Genomic DNA, 9,326 nt, shown 5'->3' on the forward strand with positions numbered 1-9,326 from the left:
GATGATGATGGTTGGAGATAACAGGCAATTAATTTGCTTGTGGTAAAACAATTCAAGGACTGAGAATGTACAATCAGATCAAAGTACTATACTGTACTTTGGGTTTATAATCCTAGGTCCAATAGTATTTGTTGGTAAACAATAAAAATGTAATCATTATAAGCCAACTGTAAATCAGTGGCAAGGTTTAAATTTTGCAACACAACAAGGAAGGTTCAAACTAGGAACCTAGGAATCACTGCTGTGATTATATAAGACAGCAAGAGGGACATGGAATTTTTTAAAAGTCTTCTTACAGACACAAGCAAGAGAACATCAACCTGTTGATTGCTCTACTGTTTCACATAGCAGGAGAGCACAGGAATAAGTGAACTAGTATATTTGCCCATCTCTTTTCTATAGAACTATTAAGAGACTGAATTTGCAATAATCAGCATATCTCCCACCATATGTCAAATAAAATGGATTAAAACCCATAATTAAGGAATATACATCTCAATCTCCCTCTCTCACTCCCACCACCACCAAACACACACACACACACACACACACACACACACACAACATTAAAAAAATGTCAAGGCTGCAAAGCCAAGCACTCAGAGGTTAGGAAATGCCAGAATTAATTTGCCTGTGCACCTTAATTTGGTCCTTTTGTGAATATGCATTATGATACAGTCTTTAATCACTTTGTTCCCCCACACAGGACCCTTGCCTCATTCCATGCACCAGATGGACAGCGCTCACTTAATGAGCAGCTACTCAATATTTTGTTTTCTCCTCATTGTCCAACGTGTGGCCCTGTTCCTTGTTTACTGCATGCTATTTAAACCCAGTTATTAATTTCCAGATGAGTTTTTCTATGGTGCTCGTCGCGAACTGATAGCAGTAGTAAGTTGTTATCCTCTCTCGACCAGCACTAGACACAGGGTTTCACAGATATATGCTGACAGCAGAGGAGTTTTGAGACTCAGAGATCTTGAATTCCATTCCAGGCTCTAGAGGGGAGTTTGCTCTACTGGGCACAGACTCTTCTGCCCATTTCCTTTCAAGCATGGCCCCTTTCTGCCCAGACCCAGTCCTGTCTCTTTCCCACCCCTGGCACCTCATCCCACTCCTGTTCTCCTCACTTAAATGATTGCAATCTTCGGCTTCTTATCCCAGCCCCAGCCTCTTTGTCCTGCAAGTCCTAATGTCAATTCTCTGGACTCCCCGTCCCAGTTTTCTTGCCCAGCCAGTCCTGTTCCCCCACATTGCATGGCTCATCATCCAAGCCATCTCTCCCCCATCCTGGCTTCCAGTCACCCCAGCCTCTGTTTCACCCCCACAAGGATGTGGAGGGAGGGAGGGCAGGGTGCACACTCTGACCCAGCAGAAGTTAGTGCAGGCGTGGGTCTGTATTACCTTTTCTAGGTAGTTCACTTCCTGCCCTCCTGGGGTTCTTAAAAACCATCTAAATCTACTCAAAGATTCAGAGAGTCTTCTCTTTTTGATACACTGCCATAAGAGATTATACTTTTAGACAGGATGACACTGTTCACTTTAACAGTGCAACAATTTAAGAACCCCTGCAGGCTGTTCCTGTGCCTTAGTGATCATTCCAGATCACATGCAGCTCGTGAATGAGATGCGATAACATTCCTAGTTTCTTTGTGATCCTCAGATGCGGATCGAAGTACAGACTTGATGATGGTGCTCTCCCTCTGCCACCGCACATTTATTCAAATAGCTCTCTTGCAAGACGAGAGTGGAAAAAGTGGGTCATGCACTTTGCCACAGTGAGCTGGCATCTGTAAATGTCTCTTAAAAGGATCAGTGAGAGGTGGAGGACTTGTGGTCCCATCTAATGTGGTAAAGCTGCCTGTGACAAGGCGCAGGGGCGCTCTCAGTTCAGCCCCTTGTGTACTGGGTCCTAACGTTAGCTTCTCCTTCCCTCTGTACAGAGGAAGGGATGTGACACAGGGTGCTGGACAGACAGGAGGAGGATGGCTGGAAGAAGGCAGGCCCATTCTCCAGGCTGCAGTTCTTTGTTAGTGACTTCAGTTATCTTGTTTTGATTTGCACGTAAAACAGATGCTCTCCAGCTGTACATACCTATTGTGGTTTGGCCTCCGCTCAGACATCCTACTTGCACAGCCCTTTAATAGGAGTTTTTTTACTTTGAAGATTCAGATTACATCGTCACCTCAGCTGTTGGCTGTTCCTACTGGCTTGCAGAACTGGCATGAACTCTCAGGGCCCAGGAATACTTCATCATCACGTGCAATGTGTTGTTTTTAAATTGATCATTTTGTTTTACATGGCCAGTTGCTGTTGGCTGAGGTAGGGGTTTATGTGAAACACACCAATCCCACACTGCAATGATTAGAGCTAGCGTCATTTCTTTCTACTTGCTTCCATTTCCATACTAGCCTGGGTGGAAAACTGCCTGGACTGCAAAACCTCAGAGCAGCAGGCCAGGGACAGGTTCTTCTTTCCTCCAGCATCCCGGAAGCATCCTTTTATGGAGCTCAGCTATTCATAATGCTGGTCCCCAGAGATTATATTTGACATTTTATGGGTTTATTTGGCTGATGTAAGCGGATCACTTTAACACTGAAGCACAATAAAGTAAGTCACTGATCAACAGAAGGGGAAGGCTCAATGATCTGATCAACTTGCTTGGATTATGCAGGCTTCCTGGAATCAAAGGTTCCAATCCTAGTCAGAGGCCACTCCAGCTATAGGCAAACAAGGTAGCTGCCTAGGTCGTCAGATTTCTGGGCAACTGCCTCTGGTGGCAGATATGGTCCAGCAGCCATACCCTGACAAAGAACTGGCTGGGCCAGACTTGAGAGGCACTGCAGCCCCGTCCACCAGGTTGCAACACCACTAGCTCACATTTGGCTTAGCTGCCCCTCCATCACGACAGAAACGCGGCTGGGCCAAATCTGCTGCTCTAGGCCTAGGAGGAATGCCCACTAAAGTTTTGTCTAGAATAGCAGATTGTTTTGAGTGGCCTCTGGTCCTAGCTGGGTTGATTCAGCTCTTTGTCATTCTGAGGTGGATAGATTGGGTGCCACAAAGTTCACAGTGTGATGGTCCTTCGGAAGAAATCTCTACTCACACTACTACCTTATTGCCTAAATAGGTCCATTCGTTTCATTAGGACTACTCAACAGGAGTCATAGCAGTCCAAAATGAGGTCCTGTATATCCTGCAGGGATATTAATGATCCCATGACACAATGCCCTTAGCCAGAATTCCTCCCTCCCCCTTCCCACGTACACTGCTGTGTGAGCTGGGCACCAGTTGGCTGCATTTTAGTTATGCTGCTTGCATAGAGTATGAGAAATATTTGAGATCCATAAAAAAAAATTTTAAAAAAAATCACACCAACAAAATGCAAACTACTGTTACTAATGGCTTGCAGAACTGGCATGAACTGTCAGGGCCCAGGAATACTTCATCGTCACGTGCAATGTGCTGTTTTTAAATTGATCATTTTGTTTACGTTGCCAGTGGTGGCAAAAAGCAGCCGTGATTCCCAGTTTGTTACTACTTCTTCCCAGGTGTAGATATGAAATTTTAGACACCTCCCTCTCCCCTTTGCAGAGCAAACACAGCATTTGTAGGGATAAAGCTATGTTTATGTACGATTCTGAGGAATGCCAACTTGAAAATCTGGCAGAGGAAAACTTTAAAAGCTAATTTTTATCTTTCCTAGGGATCTAATCTATATTTTGAGTGTTCAGAAACTTCAGAACGTATTTTCATCCCACATGTTAATTACGGTACAACAATCCTCTTAGCACTGGAACTTTTTGTTAGAGCTTTAAATTGGGTTATGTACATTATTTGTAGTTCTGGCAATGAGTTTCTCTTCTGCCCAGAAGGACAGTTGTTGCAAGATGGTAACAATCAGTGCAGATAATCAACTAAAGGGATTGTTTGAAAGGTTATTTTACCTCAGGGATGCACTACAAGTTTAACAAGATATTACGGCATTTTGAAAACACCATTGTTTTCAATTGTTCTGGGATACCAAAACTTTCATTTTACTTTTTAAAGAAAAAAAAACCCCCTTGAGACAAACAGTGAATTTAAAAGATGGGAACCCTTTCCTGTGACTCAATCCAACTCCCATGGACTTCAGCAAGAACTTGATTCAGAGGAACCATCCTTTGCTATCTCAAGGTTAGACCCTGAGAGCTACTGAGCATCTGTAACTCCCATTGCCTGCCATGGGAGCAGCAGGTTCTCAACATTTCATTCTGTATACCCAGTTATGTTTGTCTCAGGAAAAGCATTAAAGCAAAAGAGATACACAAGACAGTGTCATGAAAACACGAGTGCTGCCTTTAATACTGTAATAAAGAGCTCAGTAACTCTCCAACTACAAACACCGCTTTAGACACAAGAAAAGCAACATTTTCATGTCTAATCAGAAACATGGACCGAACTCCCTTTTAAGAAGCCAAAATTGATTAAAAGTCATAATTCCATGCCGATTTCAGAGGGGAAATCTGCTTAAACAAACCAAACCAAAACCCTGTAGTACAATACGATCCTTAGAATTTAAGAGGCAGGTGTGCAAACAAGACTGCCTCCAAAATATTACTGCTGATATTAAGCTCCGTGCCACAACTGCATTGAAGCCCAGGGCAAAGTCACTTGTTCTGTAATATGCAATACATAAAACACATTTTAAAAAGGCATGCAAATAAGTTACGTTTCAAAAAAATCTTGCAGTTACAGGTTCACACAGCATAGAACTCTAAGCCTTCTCTACGTTTCATATTTTTAAAGTCTTGATGTGACTTTCAAAACTTTCTAGTAAGAACAAATATTTTACAGTTGTAGTTCTCGCCATATTTGGGCAATTCATCATATTGAAATAAAATCTGTGCTGCTTGGATTTTTCATCCCTACTTTTTTCACAATGGAAAGGCTCACTAGTCATCCTCATATTTTTGCCCATGCATTATTCCAGAAAATACAATCTATCTAAAGAGATTACACAGTGCATCCATTCTTCTTGGTGCAATGTGAAAATACACACCAATCCAAACCAAACCCAAAACAAAATAACCTGATACATAGCTTATATAAAAGCATTAAAGTATTCTATATAACCAGGACCCCAGTCAGCATATTCCTGTTTCATTTTTAATTTTAAAATGAGCACACACACACACTTTTTTTCTGTTGTTTAATGTTAGACTAGTAGGGTAGTTAGAGCCCAAATTCTAGTTCTTCACACTATCCCCTTTAAACTAATGAACACCTGATTGGAGAGAGCACACACACACACACACACTTAACTTACCATTTTTTAAGCTGTCTTGTCTCTTCAGCATCATTGTATCTGGTGTCTTGTTTTAAGCAGAAAGAATAGATATAAATGACACTAAAGACAATATCCCTGAGGATCTACCAACCAACATAATTAAAAAAAAATCATCCACAGCAAATGAAAAGGTCGACCAGAAGATTTCTAGTCAGAAATAGAAGTGATCTGATGAGAAGGGGAAGGTTACGTTGCTGAGATATGAGTACTGTGTACAGCTGTTACTCTAGTAATAATTCATCATATAAATATGTAAATCAGAGGAGGAGGAGGAGGGTGTGAGATTGCTGCTTAAATCACATACAGTCACTCCTTGCCCTTAGGCAGAAAAATAGACCCTCCCTACAGAAAGTGTTTCAGAAAATACAGAGTAAAAGTTCTTGCAATTCATAAAAAATGAAGTCATTTAAATATTTCTTCAACACAGAGTGGGCAAATTCACCCCTGGTGTAACTCCATTGATCTAAATGGAATTACACCAGGGATTAATAGAATATAGGTTTCTTTCGGAGTTAAAAAGTGAGGCTAAAGAGAGACCAGACACAGCTGATCAATTTGACCAGGATATTAGTGTTGAAACATGTATGCATTGACTTTGCACTTCCAAGTACATTCCCACAAGACTTATACAAAAAGGTGGTTTAATGAACTCTGGCTGCCCCTGTTAAATCCTGGCACTGCTACTGTAACTTGCCAGGAATACTAAATAAATGTCTAAATAATAAATAAACTGAGACATCAGTTCTTGCAATAGATGTATACTTGCTTCCATACCTGGTTCATCATCCTTAGTTTGCTGAAGGTCAGTGTGGTTTGGTGGAGCTTCAGAAGGTCCACAAAATTAGGAGAGGCAGAAAGGAGAGAATCTGTAGGGGAAAGCGTTGATGGAGTAATGCAGATGGCCAACAGAGAGGAGCTCCATAGATTAGTACAGCATCACCCAAGAATACAAGGATCAGCAGGAGACAGGGAGCCGGGGAAACGGCTAATGCTGAAGTACAGCTGACAAATTTGGGTGGCATCCCAGATGAAGCAAGGAAACCTGGCTATGTTTGGTTGCTTGCATGATTGCATAATTGCATCCAGAGATTCTGTATAAATACCACCTATCACATGTTCGTTTTTGACATAATTCCTCTATTTGTTAGGGGAGAGACTGTTACCAAGACAGCCTGGCTGACCCACTTGTGCTTGGTTTTACGAACAGTTGTTTGTTACCTTTTATATTTAAATGTGAAAAGTAAGACACACACCTCAGAAGTAGCCACAAAATGCAGAATAGTTACTATAGGAAACAATTCCATTGAAAATATTCAGATCAACATACAGCTTGAAAAGCCAATAGTGTATACTAAGTACAAATCCTAAAAGCTAGGTAATATGCTAACGTTGTGACATCAGCTCCCACTGCATGAAGACAAATTCCATATCCAGGGTATTCTCTCTCAAACACATAGACAACTACCCCCTCCGTCTTGTTCACGAGAATTCCCAATTGATTTTATTTTTGGTGCCTCACATAGTGTGCATAAATTATAGCTGCTGTATCAGTTTGCATTATCAAAGGACATCTCTCTTCAGAACCTCTCCTTTTCCACTGTTATACTGTCCCCCATTTCAATGGATCTTCATAATAAACAGCTGAAACAAGCAATTAAAATGTGTGTGTTGAATGCCAGGACTGAGTGCTGGGCACTGTGAAAGCCAGGAGAGGCAGAAAATATTGAACCACATCTCCCATGAGATTGGATGAAGGAAGTCTCCATGAGGATCCCTCACCACCAGTACCACATTAATCATTGTAAGGAGGGTGGGGTTTGTCCCCCCATAACAGAAAAGGTCACAGGGCCCACCCCCAAACCTAGGACAACAGTCCTCCATACCCAGCTTCCTAGCTACAGCTGCAGAGGGTGGGTGTAGTACAGAAGTGATAGATACAGCCCCAGAGTGTATCATCTTTTCTGTCAGACAGTTTTCATTCCCTAAACCGCACCCCAGCCTCATACTACCAGCCCAGTCTCTGGAGCACCCAACCCTCCATCAGCATGGATGGTGGTCTGCATGGACAGGTCTCTGCGGGGTCCAGAAGCAAAGCCGAGGGGGGTAGAAGGAAAAGGTCACAGAAGCAGCAGAGTTTCTTTCCACATACAGAACTAGGGGACAGTGGCTGGTCCAGTTTGATTAGACAGCAGTGCAAGGGATTTGCTGCTTATGATACTATTAGGACCAAAGATGATTTAAGATAACAAGAATTAGGTGTAAGTTTGATTATAAATCTGCATCATCTACTACATATTACGTGCATGCACACGCACATTGTATTTCAGGGCCAACCCCTGTTTACCGTATTGCAGCAAATAGCAATACAGATTTCAAAGTATTCATTTACATAATTACTAGGGTAATCTGCAGAACATTTTCAAATCGCCTCACTGATCTCTTCCCGTACCCCACAAAAGTTAGGAAGCAAAAATAGTGTTGGCTTCAGTTCCCTTCTGCCTCCCCTCTTTTAAAAAAGGTATTAAGACATGAATAAGCATTGGCAAAGAGATGCGAAACCTAACAAAATTCCATATAAAAAACATGGCGTGTAAGGGTTAAATAGCCTCTGCAGTCATTGAATGGGTAGTTAAAAGGTGAATGCCTGACAAGAGATAACATTTGCAGGTACAGATTGGGTCAGGTGACAGTTATTATAACCCCAGTAAAGTGCCAACATTGCAAAAGTTTTTATATAATCATTTTCAAGGGCACGCATTGTTTCAAACTGGGCTAGGTGGCACGGGGGATTAGTGTACTAGCTCGGATAATTTCTGGAGGCCTGGGCTCAGATTTTGTTTCGGCTACAAATGCAAAAGAAGTTGCTAATTTAGTCCAAATCTGAAGTCTCTGCTCAGAAGAGGCCTAGGATTAGATAATATCCCCTTTAAGGTCAAAGTGGTTTGGATATTGCTTTCCAATTCCTTCCTGCATGATGCCTTGCTCTTGCCAATGCGGTTAGTCTGACTGCAGTGAAAAGCAAATTCACTCAAAGAAGTGATGTGGCAGCACAGATATTTGAGAGATGGGACAGAATTCAGGGGAATGTTCTCTAGTGGTGAGACCCGGGAACTGAACACAGGTATTATGGTTCTGTTACTGGCTGCATGGCCTTCCTGTGTGGCCACTTAACCTGTCTGCACCTTGAGTTCCTCCTCTGTAAAACCAGGCTAGTGCCCACTTGTGTGAAGTGTTGAGGCTCTTAATGGTGATGCCTGCCAATATAAAGAGGGAAAAGTACTACATATTTAATTCCAGCATTCCCCCGTTTGCCAGTGCTAATAGTGGCTGAATGGCTATGCTGCACAGCATTGGGCCAGAAGAAGGAAGCGTGCATTCATTTTCAACACCCCAAAGCAATGCTTTTTTGAAACGATTACTGGGCAATTTAGTAACCCAGCATTAACTCCCAGAGCACAATAGCTCGCTGGAATGAACAGCACTGCAGTCGCTGCAACATCCACCTAACCCTCCAGAGGGATTAAGATTACATTTGAACTCTTTGTAAAGAGCCCCATTTACAGCTGGCCCACAAAAACCCTTGACAAGTTTGAAACCTAAATTAACCGGCACTAGGTTAACTAGTGGCACTAGGATTTAAACTCATGACAGTCAGATGCAGATTGCTGGGCACCTTGCCCAGCTCCAGATGAGATCTGTACATACAGACTTTTCCCACACAAGCAGGTCCTGTTTGCTTGGCCATTTTAGATGGAAACAGATGAAAACAAGCAGTCAGCTCAGCTGAAGGTCATGCAAGCAGAGTTACTCCACTTTGGGCACAGTTAACCTTTGAACATTACGGGCGACGTGCTGTTTGGCTAGTTAACGAACGCTCTTCTCAGAAGCACAGGGCCTTTTTGCTTAGGTCTCAGTGTGCCCAGTTTAGGTTTTGAGTTACACAACACTGCAACTCTTACTACTGCTTATCAGTCAGAAAAGGCTAGTAGTTATTTAT

The 9,326-nt window shown here is 42.3% G+C and overlaps 1 long non-coding RNA gene across 1 annotated transcript; it reads right to left on the minus strand.

Annotated features, from left to right (window-relative positions):
* Positions 1-3,874: 3,874 nt before the first annotated feature.
* LOC119567214 lies at positions 3,875-8,881 on the minus strand. The gene is made up of 3 exons (XR_005227126.2): positions 6,104-8,881; positions 5,309-5,354; positions 3,875-4,658 (listed from the first exon to the last, which is right to left on the minus strand). It is a non-coding gene; the product is annotated as an uncharacterized LOC119567214 (long non-coding RNA).
* Between the last annotated feature and the right edge of the window lie 445 nt (positions 8,882-9,326).

This window comes from Chelonia mydas, chromosome 10 (genome assembly GCF_015237465.2).
Source record: "Chelonia mydas isolate rCheMyd1 chromosome 10, rCheMyd1.pri.v2, whole genome shotgun sequence".
Taxonomy (NCBI): Eukaryota; Metazoa; Chordata; order Testudines; family Cheloniidae; genus Chelonia; species Chelonia mydas.